The 15,427-nt window shown below is 37.6% G+C and overlaps 1 long non-coding RNA gene across 1 annotated transcript in view; it reads right to left on the bottom strand.

The window, feature by feature from the left end:
* Positions 1 to 5,530: 5,530 nt before the first annotated feature.
* Positions 5,531 to 15,427, bottom strand: part of LOC309510125 — a 148,759-nt gene continuing 138,862 nt past the window's right edge. The window contains exon 2 of the long non-coding RNA XR_014210219.1: positions 5,531 to 6,075. This is a non-coding gene — a long non-coding RNA (uncharacterized lncRNA). The remainder of the gene's footprint in view (positions 6,076 to 15,427) is intronic.

Genomic DNA, 15,427 nt, shown 5'->3' with positions numbered 1-15,427 from the left:
CAACAAAAAAACATTGTTAAATGTAGCTGTGTGGTTGACTGATTATTTTCCTAAATTTAAAATAGTTTGCATTGACGGTGTTTGTTATTGTTATTCTGTGAAATGATACACCTAAAGCCCATGGGTCAAATTTGGCCCTAATCCTAAATTAGGGAATAAAGGGTTAAAATTTTAAAAGTGGATATTTTGGTGTTCAGTGAACTTATAGAAGTAATTTAATGCATAGTTCATAATTTTCCAAAGAAGAAAAGTGTTCTTGGGTTCTCCAGGGTTAAGGTTGAACCAACGTTGTTATATACTATTTTCTGATGTTTTTACTACCTTTCTGGGCTTTGACAGTTGCAATGACATTGATGTCAATGGAGGGACAGAAACCTCTCAGATTTCATTAAAAATATCTTAATTTGTGTCCCGAAGATGAACGAAAGTCTTGAGGGTGAGTAATAATGACAGAATTTTCATTTTTGGGTGCAAACATGCATTTTAGTCTGGTAAATGTCATGTTTAACATTATCATGTAGTCATGTATGCAATTCACATTGCAAGGCTTGCAATTAAGTTAAATTATTTCTGTCACAAAGGTTTGGGCTGGATTCTGGCAATGTGTGCTCTATATAAACTGAGAGTCTATGACTGCCTTTCCACTGATACTCTGATGGGACCTGATGAGGGGATGATATTGTTAATGAGCTGGGTGATGAGTAGACAAAAGTTGTAGAATAAACTTTAAATCTGGCAACCCCACTTCCAAAAGTTTAGTTAGTTGACAGTGCGCTTGTAGACAGACACATTGAGTTGATGTATTTTAACCAGGGCAGAAGAAATATCAGTTATTGATCACAACATCCAACATTGCATTTTTTTTTTCATGTTGTTTAGTTTTATCCAAACAAATTAGTCGTTAAAACCGATATCTGGTTTTTATTTACACGTCTTTTGTGCTGTCTCTCTCTGTCAAAATATATAAACTCAGTCCATAATATTTCATTGTTTTTTTTCTCTTTCTTTTCTGCCTTTTAGACGCTTTCTTGACATCAATCCTGAACGTGGATCAAAAACAAAGAAAGGACAAGTAACTTCAAAGAAAACTGGCCAAGTTATGCAAAAAAAAAGAACACCACTGTAAGCCTACAGGTTTCCTCACTTCTGCGAAAACTTGCAGACTTTGAATGGGATTTCGTTTGCACTTTTATGGACTTCAAAACAGAAACAGCACTTCACTGCCATTATAAAGCTTGGAAGAGCCAGGACATTTTTTTAAATAACTCCGATTGTATTCGTCTGAAAGAAGAATGTCATCTAGACCTAGGATGACTTGAGGGTGAGTAAATCATGTGCTAATTAAAAATTTTTGGGTGAACTATCCCTTTAATTAAGCGCTTAGTTGTACCTGTTTGTTGTTAAAGTGTTAAAATTGCATTTTATGTTTTAAAAAATTCAGCCAACATGTTCACAGAAGGCAATTTTCTGATCTTTGCTTTTAACCAAATGTTGTTTTCTTTTTCCTAGTGTGGCTACTCTTATGAAACCTTAACGTATAATATTTTAATTATGTAATTATAAAAGCAGCATTCCCTGTAAAATACAATTTATTGCTGTAGACAAGTTTAATATTGTAAAAGTATGTGGGTTATACTGTATTTGGTAATTACAGTGGAGTACTGTAAATGCTTTTTACTGTACTAGTGCTGTAAAAATACAGTATGTGAGGAAACTACACACTAGAAGCCTATTAGGCCATGGCATTGTTTCTTTTGTTGCTAAAAAAAAGACATGTTCAATAAAAATATAATTGGATCAGTGTAATGTTGCAGTTGTATGTGTGTATTTTACATGGCTCTATTGATTGAAAGATATTTTGAGCTTCAGGAACTAAAAGTTAAGTTGGGCCCATTAGAATATATAATTTAGTTGAATTGGTAATGGAGTAATGCTTACTTAACAAGCTGAGTTAAATAAATGGGTGGGGAATGATTGTTTAAACTAAGTATCTTCAGTTACTGTAACTCGGTTATAAGTACATTCAACTTAAATGTTCTATTCCATTCCATTATGGGCTTAAGTACATTGAACGTAGTCCACTTGTCTTATTCAACTAATGCTTCATTACTTAAAAAATGTAAGGCAACGAGTTACCTTGTTTTTTTTAAGTAGATTCTACTTATCCGGGTTTACAGTGAGGAAAACCGTTCTAGGTAGGGCTGTTGAGTTACTATGTTATGAGGTATATATATATATCAATCATGGGTTTGCATACATAATATGAGATTTTTTACACAGGAAAAAAGAATCTACAAGATTGAATATCTTAATATATATTTTCTTAAATAATTCATTATAATACATTTAAAAAAATCATTTTTTTGTTAGTTATAGGCCCAGGCCTGAGGGATGAAACGAGAGTTAAATTCAACAAGAAAAAGAGGAAAACAAAGCAATAAGCCACTTTTGCTTGTGGATGAAAATGTTTGGATATAAAATAAAGAAATTAACAACATATTCAAGAGATGACAATTTTGGGATTTCGTAATAAAAATAAATAATATCGTTAAAGGGATAGTTCACTTTGAAATTAAATTTTGGTATGTTTTAGCTTACCTCAAGGGCATCCAAGATGTAGGTGTCTTTTTTTCCGCAGTAGTTTCAATTTTGATATTTTTAGGTCAAACCGTTCTTGTCTGTTAGTCATATAATGCAGGTCGATGGTCACTTGTCTCAAACAGCATGCACAGAGTCCAAATTAAAACAATTCCCCGTCGTCCAAATTAAACAATTCCCCATCGAAAGTACACATTGATGGCCTAAGACACGAAACGAGCGGTTTGTGTGAGAAAACGAACAGTTTTTATATCGTTTTTACCTCTTGAACTCAGCCACGTCCAAGTGATCTGAGAGCGCGGGCGGGTATAGATATATACACTAGATGTCGCCTTGGCTACTGCGAAACCGTTTGACCTAAAAATATCAAAATTGAAACTACTGCGGAAAAAAAGACACCTACGTCTTGGATGCCCTTGAGGTAAGCTAAAACATACCAACATTTAATTTCAAAGTGAACTATACCTTTAAGGATATAACGGTGGGTCACATTAGTAGGGTTAAATATAACTTAAATCAAACCATAAATGTGTTCACAAAATAAATGGGCAGCAGTTTCTTCAAAAAGACCACAAAATGAGCAAGTTTAATCAATATCAAGATATTTACAGATAGATGAATTAAACGTGTCGTTCAAATCTTTTAAGTTGTTGCGCGTGTGATAACCATAGACTGTAAAAAAAATATGGACGTAGTGTCCGTGACGTCACCCGTAGGTTTCTGAAGAGCATTTTTGAAGCCTAAAGTAGGCGGAGCCGGCCGTCGCCATCTTGGCCTTGCGTCACTCCCGGATAACAGAAAATAGGCAAAGAGGCGGGGCGGGAGTGGAGCTGAGGAACCTTGCTAATATGATTCTGTACTATTCTGCTAGTTGAAAATGTAAAATTGGTTGATGTTATAGCGCACACAGTTGTTTCCGCACGGAAATATGATGGTTTGCTCATCAAAATACAACAAATTATTCCTCACTCCTGTCCGCAATCCGAATATATAATGAGACTGTGCCACTACAGTAGCCATCTTGACAAAATTATTAGCTAACAGTTTGTAGAAAAATACTATTTAAACGAGTTGTCTGGTTTGTTTGACGTTGAAATCTTGTTGAAATCTGTTTAACGCTGCAGTAGTGACTGGTCAACCCAGTCTCACGGCAGTTCGTGAAGTGGTCACGTAATTTAATCTATTTATTCGTGGCAGGGACACGTTTATTTCGTTATTTTCGTAACTCCAGCACGTTTTTTAAACTAATGCATTTCAATTGGATGAATCTTTCGTGCATCCAGCACGATTCTTTCTGCCGTTATTTTCGTAATTTCAGCACGTTTTTTAAACTAATGCATTTCAATTGGAACAGCACGATTCTTTCTGGAACCCTGGCCTGCAGCGTTGAAATTTGACGTCTTGGGTCAGCACGACCCAAAAAAATATTCAGGGCGAGTCAAATGGCTGCCCCTAGACCATTTTTATCTGGCCCTCCAACAGGTTTTTGATGTTTAAAAACCCTCGCAATCTGATATCAAAGTGCCCTCTGCGCAAAGGTTTAGCGCGTTAATCAGCGGTGAGTTTAACAACGCACACGGTGTGCAACCGCATTCAGCGGTGATTTTAATTAATCACTGTTAAAAAAGGACAACACTTAAGGTGTTTGGGGTCATTTTGACCCCAAACTTTTAAAGAGCAATTGCATAAGGAAATATAATTTTTTTATATGGAAAACTATATATCTTTTTTTTTATTTACTTCTAAACTATCCATTTATGCTGTGTTTTTGTGGAAATTTTGAAGTTTTTTACCTATTTACTGCACGAATACATAACTAGGCCATAAATTGGCTCATGAAAAATGATTTTTAAAAGAAAAAATCACTTAAATGATGATCATAATTAAATATAAATAGTTTCTGGACATTGCTCTATGTGTTAGGGATAGAACACTGCCATCTAAAGGTTAGTTGAAAAACTTTATTTCTTATAGGAAAGGAATTAAAGTGCAATGGCCAAAGATATCCCATAGAGGGCCATAGAGAATCATTCATTCAACAAGCTTGTTCCATGTTGCATATGTGACATGTGTGTGTTTGTGTGTGTTTGTGTGTGTGTGTGTATGAGATAGAAAGTTCGTTCCACTTTGGGTTTATGCTCTAGGACCAGACCTTGATTTAAATGTAATTTTTTTTTAGATTTATGCCAGTTTTGTTTATTTTATTTGCCAATTTCTAAAAAAATACTCTCTGTTGCAGTGACATACATGTGTGTGTTTGTGTGTGTTTGTGTGTGTTTGTGTGTGTTTGTGTGTGTGTGTGTATGAGATAGAAAGTTCGTTCCACTTTGGCTTTATGCTCTAGGACCAGACCTTGATTTAAATGTAAATTTTTTTAGATTTATGCCAGTTTTGTTTATTTTATTTGCCAATTTCTATAAAAATACTCTCTGTTGCAGTGACATACATGTGTGTGTTTGTGTGTGTTTGTGTGTGTGTGTGTATGAGATAGAAAGTGCGTTCCACTTTGGGTTTATGCTCTAGGACCAGACCTTGATTTAAATGTAATTTTTTTTTACATTTATGCCAGTTTTGTTTATTTTATTTGCCAATTTCTATAAAAATACTCTCTGTTGCAGTGACATACATGTGTGTGTTTGTGTGTGTTTGTGTGTGTGTGTGTGTATGAGATAGAAAGTTCGTTCCACTTTGGGTTTATGCTCTAGGACCAGACCTTGATTTAGATGTAAATTTTTTTAGATTTATGCCAGTTTTGTTTATTTTATTTGCCAATTTCTATAAAAATACTCTCTGTTGCAGTGACATACATGTGTGTGTTTGTGTGTGTTTGTGTGTGTTTGTGTGTGTGTGTTTGTGTGTGTGTGTGTATGAGATAGAAAGTTCGTTCCACTTTGGGTTTATGCTCTAGGACCAGACCTTGATTTAAATGTAATTTCTTTTAGATTTATGCCAGTTTTGTTTATTTTATTTGCCAATTTCTGTAAAAATGCTCTCTGTTGCAAACACATACATTTGTGTGTTTGTTTATGTGTTTGTGTGTGTGTGTGTGTGTGTGTGTGTGTGTGTGTGTGTGTGTGTGTGTGTGTGTGTGTGTGTGTGTGTGTGTGTGTGTGTGTGTGTGAGATAGAAAGTTCGCTCTACTTTTTATTTATGCTCTAGGACCAGACCTTGGTTTCTATGTAGAAATTTTCAGATTTATAATGGATTTACTTTTATTTTTTTGACAAATAAAATAAAAAAAAGTCATTTTTTTCATTTTCCCATTCATTTTCAATGTGGGGTCATTTTGACCCCAAACACCTTAAAAGGTAAAAAAAAATTTACACACCTTTAGAACAACCAAATCAAGCCCAGTTTTTTTGTGCATGTTTAGATAGATTATTTAGGAAAAGTTCCAGAGTTTCATGCCCCTGAGATGAAGTTAACACTTTTAAAAAATGAAGGAAAAATCCATTGGGGTCTGTATGACCCCAAACACTAATTAAAGGTTAACAACACTCAACTGCAGGTAAACCGGAAATCAGAGGTGAGTTTGACCAAACCTACGCTCAACTGCAGGTAAAACGGCATTAAAAGATGAGTTTAACAACGCTCCAAGGCGCGTGCAAGTAAGCAGTTTAAGCATTTTCTTGTCATAGGTAAGTTAGGACGCTGACTGCTTTAACTAGAGCATGCTGGATAAAAACGTATTTTTATCGGAGGTTTGCTGATTTTAATAAATATATATATATATATATATCATATGCTACGATTGTGTTCAATTAATCAGTTTTATTTGTATTTTTTATTATTATTAAATCCTCTAATTAATAACGCTGACGTCACCGTATGGGTCGATCCCAAGGTCCATTGCGATTTTCCACTCGGTAAGTAGAAGAGTTAATTAATAGAGATGGATACTATTCTTACATTTACACATCAAAAACTGTTGAATTAGGACAAGAAGTTGTGTTTAGAAACTTTGTAAGGTGGCCATTTCATTCTTATGACGATAAATGATCGAAGACTTTATAGCTTTCTGCACCAAAATATCGATTTTTGCAGGCTAGCAAAGTTAGCTAACGTTAATTGAATTCAAGTTCATTTTTGTCGCATATATAATCATGTAAGGTAGCCTACAATCATAGGGGAATATAAGATTTTCAGTATTACATTAGGCCACAATTATTATCCAACATTAAATGTTCAGAATGAAGAACGGTGTTGCCAGATTGGTTAGTTTTACAGCCTAACGTTTCATTGTTAAAAATCCACGCAAAATTATATAATAAACACCCACATAAATCCATAATAAACTATACAAATTCATAACTACTATTGTGGCTAATCACAATTTTTCAATATGAAATAAAAGATAATAGAGAAAATAGAAAAAAATTCGCTAAAGAAAATAGAGTGAACAGAACCAAGTCCATTTTAGTTTTTTAATTGAGCACTTCAGTGCTCATTAAAAAAAGGTATATTTAGCTCTGTGCATAACAGTCACAAAAATGTTATATTTTATCCATTGTTAAGTCATTTCATTGTCTCTGTCCCATTAACTCCCTCCCCGTAAACAAGTGTTTTTTTGTTTTTGTTTTTAGATTCTTCCAACATTACCCACCTACTAGTAGATTATCATTACACCACCACAACCAAAGGCCCTTTTAAGCGCCAACCTCTCTGGATTTGTGCACTGTTTGTCTTTCGGTCTGTCTCTCATTTCTGTCTGTGTCTCTTATCTCTGTCTGTCCATCTCTGTGTCTGTCCTTCTTTTTCTGTCTGCCCCTCGTTTCTGTGATGACCACTACACGTGTCACCGATTGTCAAGATGACAATTACATGGAGGGGAGACGGATGGCTCTTGAAATGAGCTTAGAACATGTTCTGACTGAAGCCAGGGTAGGTGTTTTTTAGGCGTTTATTTTTTTTTAAATTAATTTTCAGATGCAATGAAGTAGAGTGCCTACATTGGGTCCTAGTCCTATTCTATGTATTACCACATACAAAAAAATCCATTGTACCTTAATGGTTGAAGAAATATTTAGGCTATAATAATCACTCTTGTAGACTATTATATAAGCCTAGGTACCTCAGACTCATTCAGTCTGTGATTGTATCTAGCTGCTCTCAATTGTCAAACATTTTTATGAAAGGGGTATAGAGTTGGTTTCTACTTTTGAACTCCTTGGTCCAGCCAAACTGAATGCATTGATCAAGGATTCTTTCTTGAAATTGTTTTTCCACCTCAAAATATATAGGGTATAAAGTTTATGATAAGAGTTTTTTTTTTTTTCATATCCATTGCATCTTTTGTTAAAAATATATTTAACAGCCTAATCATGATTTTCACTTCAACCCCCAGAAAGAATCCGAGGAGCAGAGGCAAGTTCCCCCTCCGCCAATCCCAAAAAGGGCGTGTTTAGGGCGTGGCAAGCCAAGGGGGAGGCGTGGAGGGCGGCCCAAAGCCTCAGCTACCGGTAATAATAATAATAGTAATTGGTTACACATCATGTCAATAAATCAAGTTGTGTTGGTGGTCTAACTTGGTTTTATTTCTCTGTGTGCTCTGTTGTAGTTACACACAACCAGATCGGGAACTACCTGCTCACTGAAGATCTTCCTGCAGCCAGTCTTGATCCTCAAGTGGAATTTGGTAAAATATGGTCGAATACATTTGAATTATTTTTAGGTAATTTTCTGAGGCAGTTCTGAAAGCAGGGTTCACCCAAATCCTGGATTCATGTAAAATTCTGGCATAAAATGTTAAAACTCGAAAGCTTGCCAGACCTCCCGTGCCTAGTTAAGGCCTGCTAAGGCATGAATTGGCCTGTGGCGGTATCGGACGTGGCTTAGCGAAGGGTCAGTTGTACCCACATCAACTGCTTATAAATCATCAAAGCCACAAATTGTGTCCACAATGGCCTGAGTCCTATTATTGAACCACTTTTTTGGTAGTTTCAATCACACATTTAGTATTTTCAATTTTGTCCCAATGGAATTACGTCTCAATTTTCACGTTCATACAATTTACCCTGATACATGTTTCAAAGTATGCTGAATTTGGCCCTAGATTGTTGGAAAGTTGATTTGGAAAAGTTCTGAAATTTATGTTACTGAAAGCATTGGCAATATATTTACCCATTTTTATGAAATCATGGGTCTGCATAGAAATGGTCCTTTGTCAATTAAATTAATATTTGTCTTTGCAGAAAAAAACATGGAGAGCCTCTCTGCTATGTCGGACTCCCCTGAAATCCAGAGGGCATCATGATCATGGGCTTTCAGGCAGCAGCAAGCCTCACAAAGATGGAAGGAGGCAAGGCCATTCCACCTTAAATGCCTCATCCAAACTCAGGATGTTGGCCAACCATTTTGTAGCCATTGCTGCAAGCCTGCAGTTGTTAGGTGAGATCTCATTAATGTTCTTTCATACTTTGTAGGTTTTTAGAGTGCATCACTAATTGATGTCTTCATGTTTCGGATAAACTGCACGTTTATGGTGGAGTCAGGGCTGTTTTAAAGAGTTGGTTCAATGACTATATTGGTTCATTTATTTCGTTCCTAGATGCAGAGAGTGTCTGCCAGACCAGTGGTTCTGTGAAACCTGCGATAGCAAGACTCACAGAAGATGGCCACTCCACGATAGGGAGTCAGTCCTTGAGGGCTTTTTTAAAGCTATTCCCCCATCTAAATATTTTGTTAGAGGGGAGGGAGGATACAGCTCACACGACCAAGGTAGGTAATTGCAAAACTCTTTTGTACTCTTATGTAATAAATCTAGTAGGCTAATTTTGTGTTTATCTTTCCTTTGCTAGCTTGTATTTTGCCAACGGTGAGAGTGACTCAAAAATGTCCCTGTGAAGTCCCCAGCATAACTGTGTCACCTGGCAAAGCAGTCATTTTAATTTCCATCAATGGTAATATTTCTAAACTCTGATCTTTTTTGAATATTCAGCTGTTTCCCCCTTTTTTTGCCTTTGCTTTAAAATGAAAATAATAGTACTTTAAAAAACGACAGAATACATCTTGTCATTATGATAAACCAAAAATATATACTTATTTGAACTATGCTGGTGTGATTCTACTCAAGATGTAGCCCAAGTGTCTTAAGGTGTGCCAGCTGATTGTTTCTAAAAACTCAGGTATTCATGGGTTTGTTTTCTTATTACCCAAGGGCGTTATGACATGCACCAGCCATTGTTTGCATGCCAAACATGCCAGCAGCAGTGGGCTCCAGAGTTCATGGACCTCATAAACAGTGGATACTGGCCAGCTTCCACCAGCTCTTCCACTTTGTATTCCCTCAACCTTTTCAGCAGTGTGAGGGAACTAAAAGTCATCGCTCCGGCACTGTCCAGACAAGCCTTGGCAAAGCTGCTGGAGCACCGTACAAAGTGTGGTGGGCGGGTAAGTATTCACCATATTATAGAATTCTTTACCATATGTAGACATCTCCAAAGTAACATTTAATATAATGCATCTTTCAGTCAGGACCAGTGTGCGGGGACACGCTGCAGCGCAGCTTCCTCGAATTTTCATATTGTGCTTTTGAGGAAGACAGCATGTCCTGCGGTGCACCTTTCACCTGCCCTGCTTGCACCCCAGACATGCTGGCAATCTCTGTGGATGGCAACAGGAAGCTATACCGGTTTCTCCGAAGCGGAAGGTGATATTTTTTTCTTCCAGTATAGATTGATCTGGATTTTTTTATATTTAATATTCAGCATAGATTTCTTCCTCAGCTCCGACTCTTCGTTTTTTGAAGGAGCATTTATTGCAGAAGACACATCTGTGTCAACATTTGTTGATGTCCTGCATAAAGCTGTGAAACAGGCAGGTTTCAAATTATTTCTTAATATAATTAGTATGCTTTTACAGCCCAGATTGTATTTGCATTGGTGAAAAAACTGCCCTCAGCTTCAAATTACAAGGAGTATATACAGTATGTTTATAGTGTGTTTCATTTACATCACAGCTACCTGGACAAGGCAGATGTGGGAGCTCCTCGTGGACAGCAGCGAAGGAGACTTCTAGGAGGACCTTCAAGTTGGACGAAGAGGGCATGGAGGTTGCGGTGTGTCGGCATGGTTTCCTCCTTAAAGCGCTCAATATGTTCAGAGGTGAGATTATAATAAATTGTTTGCTGTTAAATGTAACTTTGTATTGTTGTTGTTTGTATGCAGCTTATATACCCCTGCTTGGTTGAGTTTCCCATTATGATCTCTTCAGAATGTACAATAATAATTTTTATATCCCTAGGTGCAATCTTTGCCTACCCCATGTATCTGCACAAGGAGTTGATGAGTTTAAAGCCAAGGTTTATCGCCATGGATGTAAAGTGTAAATACTGGCCATATTTACACAAATCAGCAAACATCCTTCCTGATCTCCAGGGGCTAACATCAACCAGGCCTTTCCTAAGCGTCATGCACGCTACAGCACATTCCTCTAAGTGTAAGGTATGTTCAGTGTTTATTATGTTTAACTATCATCGGAAAATAAGTCCCTCTGCTGTGCGTCAGGGTCCGGTTCGCCTTGTCGTTACTTATTATCCGATATGATCGGCGGACATTACATTATCCCTTACATGCCTTCTTCTAGATTACATGGAGTGGCAAAAACCAAGAAGGAGCAGGGTCAACTGCAGGGGAGGAAGTTGAACAGGTGAACAGCTACCTCTCCCGCTGTGCCTTAACAACTAAATACATGTCGAAAGGAGGTAATTGTAGAATTTCTCTTCTAATGTAATTTTTTTTATTGCTTTATTGCATGATTTTCACTCAACATTTACTCTCAACAGCACGTGTGGATATGCTTACAATCCATGCTATGGCCTGGAACTACAAAAAATTCACAACACTGCATCGGGCATTGTCTGCAAGATATGTGAAGGTGTGTTCTCTGTAAATGGTTTCAATTTGTGGTTATTGTGTAGCTTTGTGTAACTGTATTGTTTAACTGTCGAATTAGACTTGCCAGAGGCTTCAGGAGGAGACAGCAAGTCTAGCGGAGCTTAAAGAAAGCTTGGCTTGCACTGATGAAGCAGTGTGGGTGTCTGATGTGAGGAAATGGGCAGCTGGTGGTAAGTTTGAACCAATAACATGTTTCACTTTGTGCTTCCTCATTGGCGGCGATCATAGATCATGATATTTAAGCTGTCTACTGCTTACTATACTGCATGCCACTATCTCTGTAAGCCTGTGTTTTTGTGTTGTGTTTCCAGATACAACAGGTACTTCCCTAGAGCAGTCCATTGAGGGACGTTACCTTAACGTGAGGCAGCGGAAGCAGGCTCTATACCGCCAAAATGGTAGAATTACATTGTCTATAGATAATTGCTCACTGTATTTTTGGTCATTTTTTTATACCTTCTGCTTGTCTTTACAGATAGCGGCAAGTTCCGTCACCGCCTGCGGAGAAAAATTGCTGAGAGCAAGAGACTGCTGTTGAAAGACATAGAGACATATAACAGTCATGAGCCTGCCATGGCAATTGATCTAAATGAAGTGGAGCAGTCACTATCAGGAGACAACCCATCCCCAACATGGCCGTGGGAGGTTCATGGCAGCGGTAAGCAGAGTTTCCTGAGGCATCTGATTTATTTTGTAAAGATTCAAGTCAAAATTGTTATTTATACATTTTCTTTACTTCTGTTGTAGCACAAATCGAAGACAAGTTAAAAATTTTCAACAAAGCCATGCTGAAAATGAGACTGGAGGAGGAAAGGACAATACTTGTTCAGGAGATGGCCCAGCACTGCTCATGGTTGCAGAAGTTGCAGGCAACTCTTAAAAGAAAGACTTCAGAGGAAGGCAAGTTTCATCTTTGTAACCATACCAATCAAACAAGGAAGTAATGGTGTTAAGGACACCATACTTTAACTTTACCTAACAACAGACATATCTTACTAGAAAGCAGTTGAAAAACATTACACTGACCATCTAATTTTGATGAGTTATAACAAATATTATAAAGCAAGGTGGGTATGTGCCATCCAGAAACTTGCGCTCTGCAAGCGAACAACGTCTTGTGGTGCCATCTTAAAGAGGCTCAAAATCTCTTTCTCAGACCTTTACCATGACTTCCCTGCTGGTGGAATGATCTGCCTATCTCAACCAGAGCTGCTGAGTCCGTAGCCACTATTAAGAAACATCTGAAGATGCATCTTTTTCAAAAGCACTTGATCTAGTATACTAACATTACTCTTCTCTTCAAAAAATAAACCCAAAAACGTTTCTGTACTGCGTTAGATCAAACTGAGAAAGGTCATAGCACTTGCATATTGTTGTCCTACTGTGGGTTTAACTAAAAGCGTCTGCTAAATGAATTAATGTAAATGTATGTCATGGTAATTTGGATGTTTTTCACTTTTCACTTACAGACAAGCAAAACAAGGGCCTTTCCTGTCTCTGCAGAAGACGTCTATCAGAAGTTTCGGATACGTTGAAAGAGGTGCATCTTCAATACAAGGCTGTTTTGGGTCCTCGGGGCTCTGCTATAGAGCTGGAAGAGGAAAATGAAAGTGATTTCAGCAGTCCAGACACCAGTGAAAATGAAGAGGAGGAGTGCAGGTAATGATTATGTGAAAAGTGTCTTTTTTTTTTTTAATACCCTTGATTTATGTAACCTGTCAAATTGAGTAAAGATAACATTAATACTACATTTGTTTTCCAGAGTTTGAATAGGGACATGTTTAATGTTTACTCTGTTTGTGTCTGTGTCTCTCAGGGAGGAGCTACCGGGCAGGTGTCTGTAATCGATTGATTGCAGCCTGGGCAGTGTGAGGGACTTTTATGGCTGCTATTCCGCTCCTGTATCACATTGTTTTCTTTTTGTTCGCCTTTTTGCCATATGACTGATTACGCCACACTTTTATTTCATACCATATCATTTATACTGATTATTGCTTATTTCTCATTTTTCATCTCATATATTTACTGTAATAAATCACTATTTTTTGTATCTTAATCCATGTGTGGTCTCCCATTTAATTTTGCCTGGGCAAAAAGGAGCCTGGTCAGGGTTACACTGTTGTTCCACTTTTCTGGACTTGTAAGGTTTATATATGAGCTAAGTAAAATCACACCTTACTCATTCACTGACAATAGCGCTTTCTAGAAATCAAAATTTTTCCAATCTTATGCTCTGCCTCCTGACAACACACAAGCAGCTGGAGGTCCCTGAATCAAAATATGTGCCACATGCTGACATTTCATAAATTAATGGGTGTAACACTTATATACTGTACAAGGTGTTACAAGTATATCCGGTACATCAAGCTTGCCACGGCTGGTAAGGTCAGTGAAATTGGGTTTATCTCAAAACACACCTCTTTTTATCATAATAATCAATCAAAATATGGATGTTTTAATGGTTTGTGTATGATTTCAGAACTTTTGTTGACCAACATGTCAAAAATATGCTCTCTGAACGGTTGTTGTTGAAGATATCTTGTGCATCAAAATTCCCACAGCACCTAAGATAAGCATAATTAGGTTTATTTCACCACAGCACACCTCTTTATATCATAATCAATCAAAAATATGGATGTTTTAATGGTTTATGTATGATTTCAGAACTTTTGTTGACCAATTGTCAAAAAAAATTATATATTTTTAAAACATACATCAAATGTACACTCACCTAAAGGATTATTAGGAACACCTGTTCAATTTCTCATTAATGCAATTATCTAATCAACCAATCACATGGCAGTTGCTTCAATGCATTTAGGGGTGTGGTCCTGGTCAAGACAATCTTCTGAACTCCAAACTGAATGTCAGAATGGGAAAGAAAGGTGATTTAAGCAATTTTGAGCGTGGCATGGTTGTTGGTGCCAGACGGACCGGTCTGAGTATTTCACAATCTGCTCAGTTACTGGGATTTTCACGCACAACCATTTCTAGGGTTTACAAAGAATGGTGTGAAAAGGGAAAAATAACCACTCGTTACAACCGAGGTATGCAGCAAAGCATTTGTGAAGCAACCTTGAGGCGGATGGGCTACAACAGCAGAAGACCCCACCGGGTACCACTCATCTCCACTACAAGAAAAAGAGGCTACAATTTGCACGAGCTCGCCAAAATTGGACAGTTGAAGACTGGAAAAATGTTGCCTGGTCTGATGAGTCTCGATTTCTGTTGAGACATTCAGATAGTAGAGTCAGAATTTGGCGTAAACAGAATGAGAACATGGATCCATCATGCCTTGTTACCACTGTGCAGGCTGGTGGTGGTGGTGTAATGGTGTGGGGGATGTTTTCTTGGCACACTTTAGCCCCCTTAGTGCCAATTGGGTATCGTTTAAATGCCACGGCCTACCTGAGCATTGTTTCTGACCATGTCCATCCCTTTATGACCACCATGTACCCATCCTCTGATGGCTACTTCCAGCAGGATAATGCACCATGTCACAAAGCTTGAATCATTTCAGATTGGTTTCTTGAACATGACAATGAGTTCACTGTACTAAAATGGCTCCCACAGTCACCAGATCTCAACCCAATAGAGCATCTTTGGGATGTGGTGGAACGGGAGCTTCGTGCCCTGAATGTGCATCCCACAAATGTTCATCAACTGCAAGATGCTATCTTATCAATATGGGCCAACATTTCTAAAGAATGCTTTCAGCACCTTGTTGAATCAATGCCACGTAGAATTAAGGCAGTTCTGAAGGTGAAAGGGGGTCAAACACAGTATTAGTATGGTGTTTCTAATAATCCTTCCTTTAGGTGAGTGTATATGCAAATACAGAGCAGCACTAGAGGCATTAAATAATAATAATACATTTAATTTGTTTGATTGGGGAGACAAAGAAAATGTGCAGTGTTGGGGGTCCTTCAGGAGCA

This window comes from Leuciscus leuciscus (genome assembly GCF_965113295.1).
Source record: "Leuciscus leuciscus genome assembly, contig: SUPER_11_unloc_2, whole genome shotgun sequence".
NCBI classification, from domain to species: domain Eukaryota; kingdom Metazoa; phylum Chordata; class Actinopteri; order Cypriniformes; family Leuciscidae; genus Leuciscus; species Leuciscus leuciscus.
The sequence above is the reverse complement of the archived record's forward strand: the minus strand, read 5'-3'. Positions and strand labels throughout refer to the sequence as shown.